The sequence below is a fragment of the Sceloporus undulatus genome, chromosome 1 (genome assembly GCF_019175285.1).
Source record: "Sceloporus undulatus isolate JIND9_A2432 ecotype Alabama chromosome 1, SceUnd_v1.1, whole genome shotgun sequence".
Classification (NCBI taxonomy): domain Eukaryota; kingdom Metazoa; phylum Chordata; class Lepidosauria; order Squamata; family Phrynosomatidae; genus Sceloporus; species Sceloporus undulatus.
In genome coordinates, this window is record NC_056522.1 from 26,554,813 (window position 1) to 26,575,617 (window position 20,805).

Consider the following 20,805-nt stretch of genomic DNA (forward strand, 5'->3'; position numbering starts at 1 on the left):
ATTGCATGATCATGGCAATCATGATTACAGTAGACCCTCTATATTCGCTAGGGTTAGGAGCACAGGGCCCCCATGAATGTGGAATAATCACATTTTTTAAAAAAACACACTATTTTTTAAACTTAAAATACTATCTATCTAGGAATCTCTAGGTCCTCCAGTGCAACTCTGTGGTCAACGTCCATTGGAAGTAGAATCACACCAAAGCATCTACAAATGCCTAGAGAAGTATTTACTCTAGGAATCTGTAGGTGCTCCAGTGCAACTCTTTGGTCAACTTCCAGCAGTGTTGTGCTGGAGGACCTAGAGATTTCTAGAGAGAACAATTTACTCAAATCCATGAATAATCAAATCCGCAAATGTAAAAGCTGGAAATGTGGAGGGCTGACTGTAAAGAAAAGAAACTGAAAAAAGAAAAGGAAAAACAACAGTCTGTTTTGGAACAGCAAAGGGGAAAGGAGCATAATCTCACTAGCAACACATGACTGCCTGCACATTGGAATTGCTTGAGAGGAACCTATCACACATGCATCAACTGTGGAAATGCAGTGCGTTCAGGAAGCACTAACAAGTTTTGCTCATCAGTGAGAAGGAGTGCTCCAGCAATGGATGGAATACAAACCAGCTACTGGACAGACTCAGCGTCATGTGAAAATGCATGGCCACAGATGCTGCTATCCTGTTCTAATTGCACTTTTCAAGTCTCGTGTGATAAAAGTCCTTTATGTAGCAGTTAATGTCTCAGTCAGCAGGTGATGCTCTACTGTACAACCATAGAAGGAAAGAAAACAGAGCAAAGAATGGAAGTGAAAGACTATGTATCTTAGGCATGGTCTACACATGGAGCAAAATGAAGGGAATGAAGTAGAGAACCTGAGGCACTAGGGTGAAATTTACTACTTCAAGCAGCTTCTGGGTGCTTGTTGAATCCTCTAGAGGGAAAACCCAACTAAAATACACAACCATTGCTCCCCGAGAGAAAGCAAAGCCCCCCCCCTTCCTATGCCTGTTTTTATCGGGGAGGGGGGTATTAAAACATTCAAAAATATGATTTTGTCCCCAACAGCAAACTATTTGTGTACTCCCAGATCCTCAGCAGCTGATCAAGGTAACATATTCTGTCCTGCTAATGGAATTGGGGAAGTAATAATCTCAATGACGAGTTCTGGGGGGAAAGGCTTTAGCATCTCTCCACCAGCAACCTCAAACTTTAGCCATGGTTAAGAGTGACATTCCTGTAATTGGCTAAAGCCAATTCCTCCATTAAGCAACCTGGAACCTCACCCACAACCACTAGTTCTGTGTTGGTAAAGGAGAAATTAGAGAAAATCTTCAAAGAAAAAAGCCAGCCAGAAAAAAAGAGAGGAAAGGAAAAGCACTCCCACCACCATCCCTGCACTTTCTGTCTCACCAACATGACTCTAGGGCTTTGGGAGTTGTTGGAAATTAAAGTACCAGTCCTCTAGCAAATACTATAATCTAACTGACAGACAGGTTGGGCTAAAAGAGCTAGGATGCACTGTCCCATCTTGACTTTTTCTAGGTGATTGTTTCTTGTGCAAATAGCTCTGCTGCCTTCTTGAAGGAAGTGGGTCTCTCTCTGGGTACCATCTTCTTTACCTCACCTGTTAACATGGGGTAAGAATCATGCAGCCTACCAAATACTGGACTGTAACTTCCAGCATTCCTCACCACTAACTGTGCTGGTAGGGCATACCCTCCAACTATCCCAATTTGGCAGGGACCGTTAATCCTCTGTCATTCCACTTTTTCAGCTGTTTTTAAAATGTTGCAGTTTCTTGCCCCTTTGTCCTGGCCTACTTCACTTGCTGCAATCTGAATTCAAAGTGCAAAAGTAGTTTGCACTAAATTAACTCAGTGGGAAAAGAGGAGATGGGGAAATCTTGTCCTTGCCAGTAGGCTCAAGCAAAAGCAATGTGCTGCAGTCTCTTCTGGCTTGTCTGTTCTCCTTCATTAATAGCTTTTGCCATCTTGACTACTCTCTGATGTTCCTCAGCCGCATGCACCTGTTTTCATCTGTGAAATTTTGTTGGGTGTGGTATCTTCATATTCAGATGGCAAGATCACATCAGCTGTACAAAAATCTTGCTCCAGTTTGAGATTAAGTCCTAGAAAATGTTTTAGATCAACACAATTGCTTACATATTTGGATGCTCCATGGTGTTGTTGCTTTAGATTCTACAGCACAGAGACTGTCTTTGTCATGGCCTCCACTTCAAAACTGACCACAGTATTACTGTCCCTTGAATCCCCATAAAACAACATTTGGGGGTTTTGTTCCCAGATCTCAGTGCCTGGATCCTCTTCTCCAGACTTCAGAGGAAGAGGAATGAATCTCAAGGTAATACTGCTGCCATGAAAAATATGTGTGTGCACACACACACCTGTTAGATGTAGCATTTTTTAAAAAAATCAAATGGCATACTCTGTGAAGCTGTAGTTGATGCTGAATGTATCATGCTTAATAACACTACCAAGGGTTGCTCCATGTAACATCTTGCCCCTTGCCCCTTGGAATACAGAATCTATGGCTGACATCCTGTTGGTGTTTGACAAACATGTAAGTTTCCTTATGCATGCATTTGTACTTTTTTGGTGTCCCATATTGAGTTCACAGTTACATAAGTGGAGTTCTGCAAGTGTGATTGTTGCGTATGAGGTTGTGCATTCTCAGATGGTGTGTAATTACTAATCAGTGCCTTCAATGTACCACTTGATTCAATGGGATTACGAAAACAGAAGATTTGCAGATACAGCACTGGTTGTTCCAATGCTGGTATTCAACAAGAGGATGGTATTGTGCAGCCACTTAAAGATGTGAATGTAAATTCATGCTACACAAGTATGATGTAGCTAGAACCTGAGCTACACTCTCACAGAGATAGAAGAAAACTCTAAGGCCCCATTCCCATGTACATTTAAACTGGTTTGTGATTCGCCTTCACTCTGTGTGAGTGAATTGACTCCAAAAGGTCAGTTGTTCCCACTATGAAAGTGGATCTTTTCATTATCCCCTTGTAATTGCTTCTTTTTTTGGCATGATTATCGTCCCATCTACTTTGCGCCACTTCAAAATGCATGTCAATCATCTGCGCATCATCGGTGATGTAAGTAGCACCTTGGCTTGGGAACTATATATTTTTAAAAAATGATTAAAAAATTTGATTCATTGGTTTTGCAACTACTTGCCTCACTGAGCTGCCATCGGCCCAATTGCTTGCCGCCTGCAAGTATCTGCAAAATCAGTGAATCAAATCTATCATTTTTTTAATTTAAAAAAAATCATGTGCCCATAGGTCACACCACAAACACAAAGGCAGCGCTGAGACCGGGGGGGGGGGGGGCACCTACTCTGATCCCTTGACAGTGCAGAAATCCACAGCTACAGTTCCAATCTTTATTATGCAGTCACAGATCATTAAAACACAAGATATCCATTAAAAAAATATGATACAAAAGGTTAATAATATAAAACCAAAAAAAGGGGGGTATCAGTCCAGCGATTATTTAAAAACATTAAAACATAATTGTTGTTGTATGCCTTCAAATAAATTCTAACTTAAGGTAACCCTAAGGCAACTATGTTATGGGTTTTTTTTGGCAGAATTTATTTCTTGTCTCCCTCTGAGGCTGAGAAGTGTGACTTGTCCGAGGTCATTCCCATTACCAAGCAGGGGTTCAAACCCTGGTCTCCCAGTTTCCTAGCTCAACATTCAAGCCACTAGACCATGTTGGCTACCAAATCACAGGAGATTATCACAACCGAGGCATACCATGGTTAAATCGCCAGTAAAATGCTCCAGAAGTCATTTGTTCAATAATGGAAACTTCCATTATGAAGAAATGGCTGCTCTGTGAATGCTTTGTCAATGAGAGAGGAGAGGGAACACTTCAGAGATACTTCAGAAGTGCAACCAGCTACCACACCTTGCTGCTTCTGGAGCATTTTACCGGCAATTTAACCACGGTAAGCCTCCATGTGATAATACCCATAATATAGTAAAATAGTATAATTTTAAAAAGGAGATACAACTACAGTTCCCCTGAAGTATGGGCTACACCTTTTGTTAAAAAATTTCTGATGAAAGAGCAGTTTTTTAAAAAACCATGTTTGTATACCTGCCTTAGGGAGCCATTGTTGTGACACCACCAGGAATTTCTCTTAGGTCTTAGGTTTTAGCCCTGAAATTTCAGGTCCTGGGATGCTCCTAACCTGGTAACCCTACTTGGGGACTGTACAAAGCCCTCAGGTTACGCTTTCCCCACTCCGGGGCTATACAGAGAAATAGTATCATATAATGTTGGACACATCCATGCTTCTCTGGTTTCAGAATCATAGAATCATAGAGTTGGAAGAGACCGCATGGGCCATCCAGTCCAACCCCCTGCCATGCAGGAAATCCAAATCAAAGCATTCCTGACAGATGACCTCTGCTTAAAGACCTCCAAGGAAGGAGACTCCACTACACTCCGAGGGAGTGTGTTCCACTGTCAAACAGCCCTTACTGTCAGGAAGTTCTTCCTAATGTTGAGGTGGAATCTTTCTCCTGTAGCTTGCATCCATTGTTCCGGGTCCTGTTCTCTGGAGCAGCAGAAAACAAGTTTGCTCCCTCCTCAATATGACATCCTTTCAAATATTTAAACAGGGCTATCATATCACCTCTTAACCTTCTCTTCTCCAGGCTAAACATCCCCAGCTCCCTGAGTCGTTCCTCATAGGGCATAGTTTCCAGACCTTTCACCATTTTAGTCGCCCTCCTTTGGACATGCTCCAGTTTCTCCACATCCTTTTTAAATTTTTGTGCCCAGAACTGGACACAGTATTACAGGTGGGGCCTGACCAAAGCAGAATACAGTGGCACTATTACTTCTCTTGATCTAGACACTATACCTTTATTGATGCAGCCTAAAATTGCATTGGCCTTTTTAGCTGCCGCATCGCACTGTTCACTCATGTTCAACTTGTGGTCTACTTGGACTCCTAGATCCCTTTCACACGTAGTTTCATTCAGCCAGGTGTCACCCATCCTATATCTGTGCATTTTATTTTTCCGCCCTAAGTGCAGTACCTTACATTTCTCCGTGTTGAATTTCATTTTGTTAGCTTTGGCCCAGCTTTCTAGTCTATTCAGATCTTTTTGAATGTTGATCCTGTCTTCTGGAGTATTAGCTATTCCTCCTAATTTGGTGTCATCTGCAAATTTGATAAGTATGCTCCCAATTCTGTCATCTAGGTCATTGATAAAGATGTTGAATAACACTGGGCCCAGGACAGAGCCCTGTGGGACCCCACTGGTCACTTCTCTCCAGGATGAAAAAGAGCCATTGTTGAGCACCCTTTGGGTTTGGTTGGTCAACCAGTTACAAATCCATGTAACAGTTACCTTGTCTAGCCCACATTTTACAAGCTTGTTTGCAAGAATATCATGTCATGATAGAAGCTAAATAGGGATAGATCTGGATAGTTCTTGAGTGGGAGACCACCAAGGGATACCAAGGGATTTCCAAGTGAGACTAGTATAATTTACCTCATATTGTAGTGGTGAGTAGAAATGAGTGGGAAGGGACAGCAATGTGTGCTCTCTTAAGTTCCTTAACATAATAGTAGGATGAAGAGGTAAAGAAGAAATAGTTCATCGATTTTTGGTTTTTTCTATCCCAAACAAGGCTTTTAATTAAAATACACATGGGTTTTTAGCAGCCAGTCTTAATTCCAAACCTACCCAGTTAATGGATTAAAGATAGAGTATAGGATATTTTTTATTTACAAAAGATAACATTTACAAAATTTAGGAATCACATTAGATTAAAACAGTATAAAAATACTGTACAGTGTTAAAAACAGTATAAAGGAACAACTTAAAACACAAGCCTATATGTTGAGAATTAAAAGTTTCATATAGACATGGGACTTTATCACATGGGGGAAAATGGGGGGGGTGGGTAAAAAGGCATTTTCCCGGGAAATTTGTGCAATTATGGCAAAGATTTTCCCACACATAATGCTTAGAGAGGACTTCTCCAGTGATTTCTCTGTGAATGATTTATTGCAGGAGCATTCCTGGTTCTTCCCAGGATAAGTCCTCTCTAATCATGATGTTGTGGGAAAATCTTTGCTGCAATCGCATGAATGCCCCAGGAAAATGCCTTTTTAACTCCTTGATTTCCCCCATGTGATAAAGTCTATATGGCAGTTATTAAGAACACCTTTCTATCACTTCTCAGCCTTTTCCCTAAGATCATGTCCATTAAAGATATAATTTAAAACTGTATTCCTACAGTGCACCCTTGCCTTATGACGGGATTCATTCTAGACCCCTCCGTGTAAGGCAAATAGTGCATATGCTTGAGTCCCACTTAAAATAATGGGGCTCATGCATGACGCACTCAAACCATTGGAACTTCTGCCATGCAGCTTTCAGCATAAGATGAAAGCTGCATAAAAGGCGTCTGCGTATGATGCGGGTGCACTGTATTTACAGGCTAAAATAAAAAATATTCCAGTTTCCATGTCCCACTTTCTTGCTAGTTTTCAGAATGAAACAGTGACATTTTTTTCTAGTAGTTTGGGTTCCATGTGACCTTCACTAATTGTAGTGAAAAGGTTCAGCGCAGAGCACTTGATCCCATGTGATTACTCTTTTTTCATAAATTACTTTGCACCCTAAGAGACTCTTCATGAAAATGTTCCCAACTCTAAATAAGCTGAACTCCATATAATCGCCTGGGAATGTGTGGCCAGGATGGTTGTCTCTAAATAAGGAAAGACATAAGCAATGACAGTAATGGCTTTGCTTCAGGATTGGAATGAAGAATATCATGAGAAGACCACATGATTCTCACTCCTGTGCTTTCACAAATATAAAAATGTTCTTATGATACCTAATGAATATATGTGAATTACAAATAATCTATTTTGCCTTGCCTTTGTCTTCTTGAAGTCTCTTGGCTTATTGTCCATTAACTACAAGAATTAGCCATAAGGTGTGTGTGTGTGTGTGTGTGTGTGTGTGTGTGTGTGTGTTGGTGGAATACAACTTCCATTGGCCCTAACCAGCAAAGCCAGTACTGAGTCATGCTGGGAGTTCCAGTACAACAACATCTAGAGGGCTGAACTTTGCCTATTCCTGCTTTAGCTCAAGGGCAGGGAACCTCTTTTAACTACAGGCCAAATTCAATTTCAGAACAGTTCTTTGGGTCACATTCAAATGGTGGGTGAGGCCAAGGGTAGAATTAAAGGGTAGAACTAAAACTACTACTGGTAACTTCTTTTAGCTTAGCACTGTTACTTCCTGTAGCTATGCCTCAGGGAGAGGTATTTCAACTTTTTAGCACAGGAATAAAGCTGGTAGCCAGGGCAGATTTGAAACCCTGGGGGCCTTTTTGGACAAAGGGACTGCTGTTCCCCACCCCTGTTTTAATTGCTCTTGCTCTGTGCAAACAGCATCACAGAGGGAAGGAAGGGATTGTTTAAAGCTGTTCCATTTTACTGTCTTCCTCCTACGTCAGAGTGCTGCAAATGTAGAGCAAGAACAAATGAACAGGTTTAATTTTAAAAAATCATATAATCCATGCCAGACCTTGCATCATTTTTTTTATTTCCCGCCTCTCCCAAGGATCGAGGTGGGATTACATCAGTAAAAATGATACAATAATACAAAATACGATCAATAAAACACTAATACTGAATTAACCGGCATTCCTATTACTTCTCTCAAATAACAGTTCATCAATAGCCAACAGGAGTGGAGCAATCGTCATGATCTTTTATATGGAATTCCGTGGATACGCCCGCTGGAAGAGATCCGTTTTGAGTTCCTTCTTACAGGCCTCTAAGGTAGTGATAAGATGGATCTCTTCCAGTAGGCTATTCCATAATTTTGGAACCACAGCAGTAAAAGCCCTATGGGAAGTTGTCATTATCCTAGTGTTATGATTTTCCAATAAATACTTCCCAGATGTTCTAAGCGTGTGGGGCAGATTGTGTAGGGAGAGGCGTTCCTGCAAGTAACTCAGGACCAAGCCACGTAGGGCTTTAAAGGTAATAACCAACACCTTATACTGCGCCTGGAAGCTAATTGGCAGCCAGTGAAGAGATTTCAACACTTGTGTTATATGGTTAAACCTAGATGTACCGGTGACCAATATGGCTGCCGCATTTTTAACCAACTGAAGCTTCCGAACTTGGTATAAGGGTAGCCTCAAGTAGAGCGCATTACAGAAATCTAAATGAGAGATTACCAGTGCATGTACTATTGCTTCAAGTTACTTTCAGTCCAGGTAGGGACGCAGTTGGCGTATCAACCGAAGTTGATACCAGGCACTCCTGGCTGTTGCATCTATTTGAGATGTCAACTGCAAAGATGGATCTAGGAGTACTCCCAAACTGCGAACCTCGTCCTTTAAGGGAAGTGTGACCCCATCCAGGACTGGTTGATAAAACTCCATGCCTGGACTTAGGGTACCTATCACAAGTACCCCTGTTTTCTCTGGATTCAACCTGAGTTTGTTTTCCCTCATCCAGTCCATTACTGACCCAAGGGAAGCATCCAGAGGAGATATGCCATCCCTAGTCATTGCAACAGTCGGAGGCATAGAGAAATAGATTTGGGTGTCATCAGCGTACTGATGACACTGTGCCCCGGGTCTCCGGATGATCTCTCCCAGAGGCTTCATGTAAATGTTAAACAGCATGGGGGACAGAATGGTGCCCTGAGGGATGCCAGATGTCAGTTCTCTTTTAGAAAAGCAGCTGTCCCCCAGCATCACCATCTGGAATCTGCCTGAGAAGTAGGGCTGGAGCCACTGGAGCACAATGCCCCCAATACCTAACTCCCTCAGGTGTTCCAGACGGATACCATGGCCTATGGTATCAAAGTCCGCTGAGATGTCCAAGAGCACCAACAGGGTCACACTTCCCCCATCGATGCCCAGAGGTCAACCTCCTCTGGACATGCTCCAGCTTGTCAACATCTTTTCTGAATTCTGGTGCCCAGAACTGGAAGCAGTATTCCAGGTGAGGCCTGACCAAAGCAGAATAGAGTGGTACTGTTACTTCCCTTGATGTAGACACAATGGTGCGGTACATGCCACCATAAAGCGGTGTACCAGTGCCAGTTCTAGGGTTAGGGACTGCGTGGCAACCACAAAGTCCCTAACCCTAGAAAGTATGGATGGCGTAACAATGGCGGTGCCCTGTGTACACGGGCGCTGCTATTGTTACGTAAGCGCTGCACAGCATCCGCATGTCACTATGCGGCGCTTATGTAAGAAGTGTGCCAGTGGGGCACTTGTTATGCTTCCCCTTTTCTCGGGTTCTTTTTCCTCCACAGGGAAGCTGCATGGTTTGGTGGTTGTGGCTTCCCTCCAGAGGAAAAAAGGCCACCGCACCGCCAGCCCGGGCTTACAAAGAGGTATGTACTGGGCCAATATTTCTGTTGATGCAGCCTAGAATCCTTATTTGGCCATAGAAATCCACTGGGTGACCCTAGGAAAGTCACATTCTCTCAGGCTCAGAGAGAGGCAAAAGCAACCCCCTCTGAACCAACATCACCAAGAAAACCCTGTGATATGTATAGGTCAGGGTAGGGATGCCATATCCCGCCTGTAGGTAGGGCAATCCTGCTTTGGGCGATGCCAAGACCGGGACGGCACCACCCGCGGCCACATCCGCCCCCGCGTGCGCCACGGGGTCCTCCAAGGCCTCGCTGAGGCCTGGGAGCGCTCTCCGCGGTCGGAGCTCTGGCCGCGGAGACGCTCCCTCCCAGGCCCCAGCAAGGCCTTGGAGGCGGCTCTGTGATCGCGGGGTCCTCCAAGGCCTCCGCGAGGCCGGGGAGAAGGAGGAGGCCGGGTGGCACCGCAGCAATCACCGCGATGCCAAATGGCCCCCTGCGCCCCTTCCCGGCCTGGGAGCAGGCCTAGGCTTCCTCCCAAGTTGGGAGAGGAGGAGTGCCGCTTGGGCACCGCGGCGAGCGCAGCAATGCAAGTGGCTCCCGCGCACTTCCCGGCCTGAGAGGAGGCCGAGGCTTCCTCCCAAGCGGGGAGGAGGCCACTTGGCACCGCGGCGATCGCCGCAATGCCAAGCGGCCCCCGTGCCCCTTCTCGGCCTGAGAGGAGGCCGAGGCTTCCTCCCAAGCTGGGGAGGAGGAGGAGGAGGGCAAGGTTTAAAAATGTAGGCCCTTTTTTTTTAATTTCCTGGCCAGGAAATTTTTAAAAAAGTCCTACATTTTCAAACCTTTGTCCTACATTTGTCCCGGTTTGGAGGTCCTCAGGTATGGCAACCCTAGGTCAGGGTGTTTCTCTCTCTCTCTCTCTCTCTCTGCACATATATTTATTTCTGGCATATTGTTGCTGCCCTCTAAATTAATGAGTACTATTTGGATCTTTAGGCAACTTTGGAGGGAAAAGGTCCACTACAGTTGGCCCTCCATTTTCGTGTGGGATCCATTCCAGACCCACCCACTCCCGGCAAAAACAGAGGCTCACATATATTCAAGCCTCATAGGCTTGAATGGGGTGTGCCTTGTGTGGAGCCCATGTGTGCACACCGGGGCGCACTGCACAGACCATTGGAAATAGTGTGGGTCGCCCCTCTGCAGATATTTGAGGTTGCAGATCTCAGATTTGCAAGTTAGGAAGAGTGACTGTATTTTTCAGCATCTGATCTGGGGTAAAAGACAGCGGAAACAGCTGCCTATTTGACAGTATTGATTACATCACTCCCCCATCTTGCATAACGCTATAGTAATTTTGTAGCTGTCTCCAAAACAGTTTGTGAACATATTGTGAAGGATGATTATACATATGCATAAAGCCAGAAACATAAGGGATAAGGAAAGATTATGAGCTTGGAGTATTTAACTTGCTGGCATTTGTTTGTGTAACAGATGCTGCAGAGCCAAGTTGATACTACAGGTGAAGAACCCACTGAGAATCATCATACAATAATACTCTGCCTGTCTTCCCTTTTGGAAGAACATAATCCAGCACAAAGCTTCTCTCAGAAGAAAGCAGTAATGTGAACATGGAATGTTGATTTGTGTGTATTACTCTGTCCATGGAGCAGGGGTGAGCATCTTTCCCACGGCCTTTGACCTGACATGTCTAGGCCTTCCAGGTGAGAGGATTGTCATATAAATAACTGTGTCAGTCCTGCATCAGAACAAGTCATGTGGCATCTTATAGATTTAACCATTTTATTTTGGCATAAGCTTTCATTGACCCAGTACCCAGTACCAGATGGATGAAGTCATCATAGAATCATAGAGTTGGAAGAGATCTCAAGGGCCATCCAGTCCAACTCCTTGCCATGCAGGATTACAGAATAAAAACAACTCCCAACAGATGGCCATCCAGCCTCTGCTGAAAAACCTTCAAAGAAGTACTTTCCATCACTCTCCAAGGCAGCCTGTTCCACTTTTGAACAACTCTTACCATCAGGAGGTTTTTCTTAATGTTGAGGTAGAATCTCTTTTTCTGTAGCTTGGATCCATTGCTCCATGTCCTAGTCTCTGGAGCAGCAGAAAACAAACAGACACGATCCTCAATATGACATCGCTTCAAAAATTTAAATATGGCTATCATGTCATGCCTTAACCTTCTCTTCTCCAGGATAAACATATCCAGGTCCCTAAACCACTCCTCATAGAGCATGTTTCCAGAACTTTCACCATTTTGGTTACCCCCCCAAGGGACATGTTCCAGATTATCAACATCCTTATTGAATTGTGATGCCCAGAACTGGACACAGTATTCCAAGTGAGTTCTGACCAAAGAAGAATAGAATGGCACTGTAACTTCTCTCAGTTTAGACACTACACTTGTATGTACGGCGCTGTATACATTTACAGAGCTTTAGAAATAAACTATAATAATAATAATAAGAAGAAGAAGAAGAAGAAGACACTTCTATTGATGCAGCCTAGAATTGCATTGTCTTTCTTAGCTGCCACATCACATTGCTGACTCAAGTGCAGTCCATGGTCTACTAAGACTCCTAGATCTCTTTTCCATGGACTGCCATCAAGCCAGGTGTCATCCATCTTACTTATGACTCTATCATAAAAAAGAGAGAGAAGATTAGTCTTGCATGACTTGTTTTTGAGAAACCCATGTTGACTTTTAGTAAGCACGGCATTCCTTTCTAAGTGTTTTCTAAGTACCAGCTGTTTAATTATCTGCTCTAGAATTTTTCCTGGTATTGATGTCAGGGCTAACTGGATGGTAATTATTTGAATCCTTTTTTCCCGTTCATTTTTTGAAAATGGAACAAAATTTGCACACCTCATCTGTTAGGAACTCTCCTGTTTTCCAGGAATTCTCAAAAGATTATTGCCAGTGGTTCTGAAATTACTTCTGCAGGTTATTTTAATACTCTTGGATGAAGTTCATTTGAGCGTAAAATCCTGGTTCGACTTATATATGACTGATAGAAGCTCTGCCCCAAGCCCCTAGTCTCCTGGCCTTGGCAGTGATCTCTGAAAGAGCTGCCAAGGCAAGGTGTCTGTGTGTGCATACGTGTGAGTGTAAAAGAGGTGAGTCCCTTTTCAATGGGATGTTAAAACCTTCTCTCCCATCTTCCTCCCTTAGATTACTCTGCCCATAGAACACCTCACTTTTCCCCAGTTTCTTTCTCTTCTCAATTGGAGATTACAGCCTTCTTCTCCAGCACCAGGGAAGTGGTGTTAGGTGGTCGGGGGAGGTCCAGAGACAGAGAACATGGGAAGGAAGTGGTGTTTTCCTTTTATTTTGTCATTTACATCCTTTGTTACTGCCCCTAAGTTTTACCCTCAACTTATCCACAGGTCTTATCAAAATCCATGATTTTGGCCCTAAAGCCTTCCCTCGACTTATACTTGAGGTTGAATTGTACATGAGTATATATGGTATACATTTTTATTATCGGAAAAAACAAATTACTTTCAAAAAAGTTAGGTTTTCTAACTAACTTCTTCTAAATTCTGAGATCAATATCCTGAAGATTGACTTGATCAGTAATATGGTCTGTTTGGGCATTGAAGCCAACAAGTGATCTACTTCCTAAGTCATGGGTCTTTCACTCACTATTGGAATCCAGTGATGTATATGGGGTTACATAAATGAGGAGTTACCTATAAGTGCTACTTATTATTTTGTACTCGTTGCTGGCAAAACGTCAGGAAGAAACCTTTCTGGAACATGGCCACATAGCCCAAAAAACCCACAAAAAACTCTTTCCCATTATTCCGGGTCCTAGTCTCCAGAGCAGCAGAAAACAAGTTTGCTCCCTCCTCAATATGACATCTCTTCAAATATTTAAACAGGGCTATCATATCACCTCTTAACCTTTTCTTCTCCAGGCTAAATATCCCCAGCTCCCTAAGTTGTTCCTCATAGGGCATAGTTTCCAGGCCCTTCACCATTTTAGTCACCCTCCTTTGGGCACGCTTGTTTCTCAATGTCCTTTTTGAATTGTGGTGCCTAGAACTGGACACAGTATTCCAGGTGGGGCCTGACCAGAGCAGAATAGAGTGGCACTATTACTTCTCTTGATCTAGACACTATACCTTTATTGATGCAGCCTAAAATAGCATTGGCCTTTTTAGCTGCCGCATCACACTGTTGACTCATGTTCAACTTTTGGTCTACTTGGACTCCTAGATCCCTTTAACATGCAGTCTCGTTCAGCCAGGTTTCGCCCATGCTATGTATTCCAATGTATTCTGGATGACTCACTGAGTTTTACGAACTGTTCCTATTTGCTTCATTTCCATCCACAATGCATTTGGAAGGCAGGTCATTGATAAAATCATGTTAATGAAAAGTGTGGAATATTCAAGTGCTGAACTCCTGTTCCTGTAGAATACTCCAAAGAAAATCCATGAGTGTATGATGGAAACATTGAGTGAGAAGTATCCATCATACTCAACTCTGAAGAAGCGATGTGCCAACTTTCAGTGTCAAGATTTTGAGACTATAGCAGCCTCTTGTGTTCTGCAGCAAGGTTTGGGAGGCCTCCAACGGTATTGCCTTCTGAAATGGTTGAGTGTGTCCATGAACTGATTTTGGCAGATCAGCAAATCTCAGCTAAACCAATTTCTGAGACACTACCGATATCCTGGGAACACACTGGGGTTATAATTCAGGAGCAGTTGACTACGCAGAAGCTCTCAGCCAAGTGGGTGCCAAAATGGTTGAATACTGATAAGAAGCAAAATCGAATGGTTACTTCCCAGTTGATTTCACAGCATTTTGAGAGATCTAGTGATATTTTTTTGGAACGAGATTGTTACCTCTGTGAAAAGTATACCATTTTAATTATAAAACAATTATAAAACAATAAAACAGTAAAATGATAAACAATACAAAATAAAATAAATCAGCACTTAGTCCAATTACAGAGCTCTGAACAAGGTTACTTCCTCTGATGTAATCTTTCCCCCCCCCCTCTCCTTTGTGATCCGATTAGGCTGAGTGAAGCAGCTGCCTCAAGCAGCTGGGTGCCATGAACAGCAAATTCTCCCCTGCCCCTGGGCCATTACAGCAGCCTTGCTTCTCTGTCTTCTTCATTACTCCTCTATGCCTCATCTTGTTTCTGCATCTCCTCGTCTGTGTGCTACACCTTCCTGCTGCAACTGTCTATTTTGCTTGAGACAGACACTTGGCAAGTAGTACCAGTAAAACCAAGAGATGGGAAGGTGGTGAATCAAGCGAAGGAGGAAGCGGCCATTTGGCTGGCCAAAAACAGAACACAGGAAGCTGCTTTATAGATCAGACAAAAGAAAAAATTTGGGAGTAAAAGACATACTCCCAGTATAACTGCATGATCGTGCTGAAGATTTTCAGACACCACACTCATCTAGGAATGCTCCTGCAATTAAACCATTCCCTGGACTTCCCTGTGGTTTGTTGCTGGAGGATTCTTGGATCTTTACAGAATAAATCCTGGATGAGCACAACATTGTCTGAAAATCATCAGTGCAAGTGTGTGATTATGCCAGATTATGCCTTTTAGATGCGATTAGATTTATTCAGGATGATATGGGAGAAGGGAGGGGTGGCTCTCTTCCCACTGCAGATGGCAGGAGAACTACCTCTCCTTAGTGTCACTTGAAGGGAATAAGAATAATTATTCCACAGTACATTGATGGTTATCCAGTCCAAACCCCCTGCTCATTGCAAGAGCTACAGTGCGAAATAAAGTTATAACTTCCCTGACAGGTAACCTCTGTTCTTTGCTTAAATACTCTCTTCTTTGTGTAAAGAGATCCCATAGGATTGTCATGCGATACACCACTGATGGCATGGATGACTCTCTCATAAAGAGCAAAGGGGCTAAATTTAGAGAGAAACTTGTTTTCAGTATGAGAGTTTCATGAATGGAAAGATATCAGTTTATGAACTGGGCAAATATTATCTCCTACTCCTTTTCCTTCTCCTCGTCCCCGCCATCATTATATTACTACTATTGTCATTGTTTCCCCTTTTCCACAAGACTGGGTTTCAAGGTGGTTTATTAAAAAAAAAAGTACAATATATTTAAATTTATACAAAAGATCAACATTAAAATAGAATTAAACTATCAACAACATTACAAACAATTAAAAATATACAATTAGAAATATTCATAGAATCATAGAGTGGATAGCTTAGTTCATATTTCTTCCACACATCCCTCCAGGGATGACCCAAAGCATTTTGTGGCCTGATAAAAGGTGTCTTCTCTTCTATTTCTATATACAGAAACTGAGTCAACTGCTAGGTAGACCTTATTCCAGCTAGGCAACATCTTTCACTGCACCTGTGGATAGCCACCAACATGGTGAGCAGAACACTGTCTTCGAACACAATGTTGCCAGCCACTCTCCACTACCACCCTGGATATTTGCTGCCTGAGGCCATTTCCTCACTCTGCCTTATGAAAGGGATGGCCCTGGATCTTTTCCTCCTCATTGGCCATTCAGTTTGGGTTCAGGGATGGAACCATGCTTTCAGGGCAATGTTCATACTTCCAGCTTTCTTCTACACTTCTCAAATGTCATACAAACAAACAAAAAGATAATATAATAGCACATATATTGGATGACAGGTTGTGAGTATCAGTGCTACAAGGGCTTCCACACTCTGATGATCATAGTGTGGTGGAACTTCCCTCCTTATGGCACCAATTTGGGAAACATTTGGCCAAGAAATGTTGCACTGATTTCTATTTGTTGTCACAGTGAATACAGCTAAGATTGTAGACTTAAGACACAGAAAGAGCATTTTCCCCCCAGACTGTTGTTTAAAAGGGTTATTGTTGTGTCTTCAAATAATTTCCAATTTATGGCAACTCTAAAGCCTTTCATGGGGTTTTCTTAGAAAGTTTCATTAGAGGAGGTTTGCCATTGTCATCTTCTGAGGCTAAGAGAGTGTGACTTGCCCATGGACACCCAGTGGGTTCTCTTGGTCAAGCCAGGATTCGAACCTGGTCTCCAGAGTCATAGTCCAACACTCAAACCACTGCACCATGCTGGGTGGTGTACAAAAGCTAAATATAGCCTGGATAAAGCAGCCAAAGCAAAAACACTATCATGCACCTTTAGGCATTAATAGTTCCTAGACAAAACTAAACGCCTCAAAGGGATTATGGCACATTTCATCATAGGGCAGGTGGCGGACTGTATGCTAGCTTTCAAACAGGAGCAAAATGCTTACTATGTCCTCCTCCTCCACCGCCTTATCACCATGGATTTTCTTGGTTCTGATCCCTCTGGTCAAGACCTTCTAGTCTTAAAGAGTTCAATGCGAGAGATTCAAGTAAGTTCTGGCTTGTCTCACTGAAGCCAATAAAGACGTATGAGACTTTGACTAAGCCATATGTACAATCGACTGCCAGACTGCCACCCAAAAAGCACAGAACCAAGCACATAATCTTATTTGCATAGTGAAATGTGGATCTGTTTTTCTGAAGAGTACACATTACTAATTTTAAACACACACACCACGTGCTGAAAAGTATATTGAATTATAGAACAGTTTCAGGCTATGTCACTTTACAGAGATAATAGCCCATCTATTGATTAGCTTGCTGCTCACATCATGTAATGTGGATGTCACCTCTGCAAGCACAGTTGCAACTCATATTTGCGTATTCAGTTGAAAATGACACAAACCAGAACACCTCCATCTTGAGTAAGAACTGTGTCAAGATGGGACTGGTTTAATTTCCTTTTGCTTTTTCTCTGTAGATCATTGATAAAATGATTGGCTGTGCTAGCTTGAGTATAGTGACAATGTCATTTTAAAAGGCACGTTGTGTAAGAAATGAGAAAACTGCCCTGAGGAGCATGCTCCCTCTTCCCTAATGACCATGTTAGCAAATCACTTGTTTGCCTATTTGATTTTAAAAACTGATATTTCTGAATTTCCCTCTGCTTCTTTAATACATGTATCATATTTAAAACTGAAGGTGATCAGATTTAGAAGCAGCTGAAGCCCAGTCTCAGGGTTGGCTTCACCCTTAGAGTGATTACAATGAGAAATACAATAAGAAGCTAATGTGTGCTTTCATTTCTTCTTTATTGCTCAGAAAACATACAGAGGCCAAATAAGGTTATGCACTAAATTGAATTTTAGTACCACTTAGTGGCTTTCATGTCAATGAGGCAGTGAACTGCTCCAGATTTTGGTATGAACTGTAAAGTTGCTATCCAGTATGATAAACCCTATCACAAAATAGGTAACTCTTTTAAAGTCTACCCAGAAGCCACCGGCTTCCACTGGTTGTAACTACACTAGACCTACTGAAGAATGGGAACTTGCTAAGTCAACACATGCATTGATACTGAATACTGAATTTATTTAAATAAAACTGTTCTAATTTGAACAGTATTTCCTTATAAAATGTGAAAATATGAACATACATGAATGTGCAAAGGAAAATATGCACACTAAATAAAGAAAATGTTTTTTCATTCATACCTATGTCAAGTTGAGGTAGGGGGGGGGGTGTGGGGGGGGGGGGGTCTGCATATAGATGTAAAGGGGGATCCTAAAGGTAAAAGGTGTGAGTACCAGTGAGCTAGCCAATATTGGCAACAGAGTTCAGGACCTTGAATAGCTCCTTTAAAATACACTGCAGAGCCACTGTTTTTCTTATTATTGTGCATGGTTGTGAGAACTGGAGTGAGGAAAACAGATAAAAGGAAAGTAAATTCATCTGAGATGTGGTGCTGGATCATGGACAGCCAAAAAGACAAACAAATGGGTCCTTGTAGCGATCAAGCATGAAATCTCCCTGGAAGCCAAAATGACAAAGTTGAGCCTGTCATACTTTGGTCACTTCATAAGACTGACTCATTAGAGTATACAATAATGCTAGGAAAAGTGAAGGTATGTAGAAAGAGAGGAAAACAGGATGGACTCTATTAAGGAGCTCATGGGCATGAATTTACAGGATCTAAGCACAGCAATGGAAAACAGGGAGTCTTGGAGATGTCTTATCCACAGCATATCCATGAGTTAGGATCAACTCAAGGGCAGTTAAAGGATTAAAATTGAAAATGACCTTAATAGATTACAAAGCTGGGCCAAAACTAACCAAATGAATTTCAACAGGGAGAAATAGAAGATACAGCACTTAGGCAGAAAAAACGAAATGCATAGTATATAGGATGAGGGACACTTGGCTTAACAAGACTACGCTAAGAGTACTAGTCGACCACCTGCTGAACGTGAGTCAATCGTGTGATGCAGCAGCTAAAAAGCCCAATGGGCTACATCAATAGACATATAACAGCTAGATCGAGGGAAGTAATACTACCGCTCTATTCTGCTTTGGTCAGACCTCACCTGGAATACTGTGTCCAGTTCTGGGCACCAGAGTTCGAACAGGATATTGACAAACTGGAACGCGCCCAGAGGAGGGCGACCAAAATGATAGCCCTGATAATATTTGAAGGGGTGTCATGTTGAGGGTGGAGCAAACTTGTTTTCTGCTGCTTCAGAGAACAGGACACAGAACAATGGATGCAAACTACAGAAAAAGAGATTCCAGCTCAACGTTAGGAGGAACCTCCTGACAGTACGAGATGTTTGACAGTGCAGTTGTCTGAACATTGAACTACAATTCCAGAGATCAGGATTCGATTCCCAGCTCAATGATGGAAACCCACTGGGTGTCCTTAGGAGTATCATACATTCTCAGCCCCAGAAAATCCTATGATAGTGTCATCTTAAGATTTCCCATAAGTCAGAAAGGACTCGAAAACACAACAAATATCCTCAAGGTCTGATCTTGGAAGCTAAGCAAAGTCAGACCTGGTTAGAACTTGGATGGGAGACCGCCAGCGGAGACCAGCTGTATTTCAGAGGAAGGAATTGACAAAACCATCTCTGAGGATAGCTTGCCTAAAAAAAACCCTATGAAATTCATGGAGTTGCCATAAGTCAACAGGCAACTGAAAGACACACACACTGAGGCTCACAGAGTTTTAAAAACTATCCTGGGCTGCATTCGCACTACAGAAATAGCCCAGTCTGACACCAGTTTAACTGCAAATGCTATGTAATTCTGGGAACTGTAGTTTGTATGTATTTTCCCTGGAAAATGATTAACCATCCATTATGAAGCCAAGCCCTCCCTCCATTCCATCTGCCTTGGTCCAGGCCTTGGAGGTAGAGAGGAACTGCTGGACCTCTTACCCTTTCCCTCCACCACTCCCTTCTCCTTCTGTGTCATGTCTTTTTAGATTGTAAGCCTGAGGGCAGGGATCCGTCTAACTAAAAAGATTGCATGTACAGCGCTGTGTAAATTTACAGCGCTTCATAAATAAAGGTTAATAATAAATAATAATAATTTGTTGTGTCACCATTGATCTCTAACAGAGAAGGCTAAATATCTCAAAAACTATAATTCACAGAATTCCATAGCATTGAGCTGTGGCAGTTAAAGCAGTGTCAAACTGGATGATTTCTGCAGTGTGGATGCAGTCTTGATCTTAAACTTGTTTTAAGTATTTTGCTTTTGTAAAATGCTTTTTAGTCTGCTTAAATTATACTTATCATTTTGCTTAAAACTGCTGAAATTGATTTAGTTTTTACAGTGTGCTCAGATGTAAGTATTTTGGTTAATAAAACTATTATTGGAGGCAGAAAAAATACCTCAGTCACTTGTACCCCTCAATGCATTAATTTTGCAACACTTTAGAGAGTCTTTTAAAAAGGCCTCTGGGGCTCTTCATTTATTATTATTATTTTTTGCCCTTATTTATGGCGCACAGAATGCCCAATGTTATGTGTGGTTTTTACGTCTGTTGCAGTGAACACATTTTTAAAAACCTTGAAACCATGACGCACAAAGTGCCTTCTTCGTCAGTCAATGTGACACCGTTTCAAATATTTAAACGTGGCTATCATATCATCTCTTAACCTCTTCTTCTCCAGGTTAAACATACCCAGCTCCCTAAACCACTCTATTCTGCTTTGGTCAGGCCTCACTTGGAATACTGTGTCCAGTTCTGGGTACCACAATTTAAAAAGGATGTTGAGAAGCTGGAGCATGTCCAGAGGAGGGTGACCAAATTGGTGAACAGGGGAATAGCCCAGGTTATTTCATCGTGTGAATGGGGCCTAAGACTAACTGAAAGAAAGATGTTGGCAGCATGAGCTTTCCAAGACTGAAATCTATTTCCTCAGTACCTGGGCATGTTTCTTGGAGAGGTTGATGGATTTCCACTCCATCTGGCTAAATCTGCTTTCCACAGTGGTACAATTGACAGATATAGCCGTGTTAGTCTGTAGGATCAGTAGGTAGAGAGATCTCTT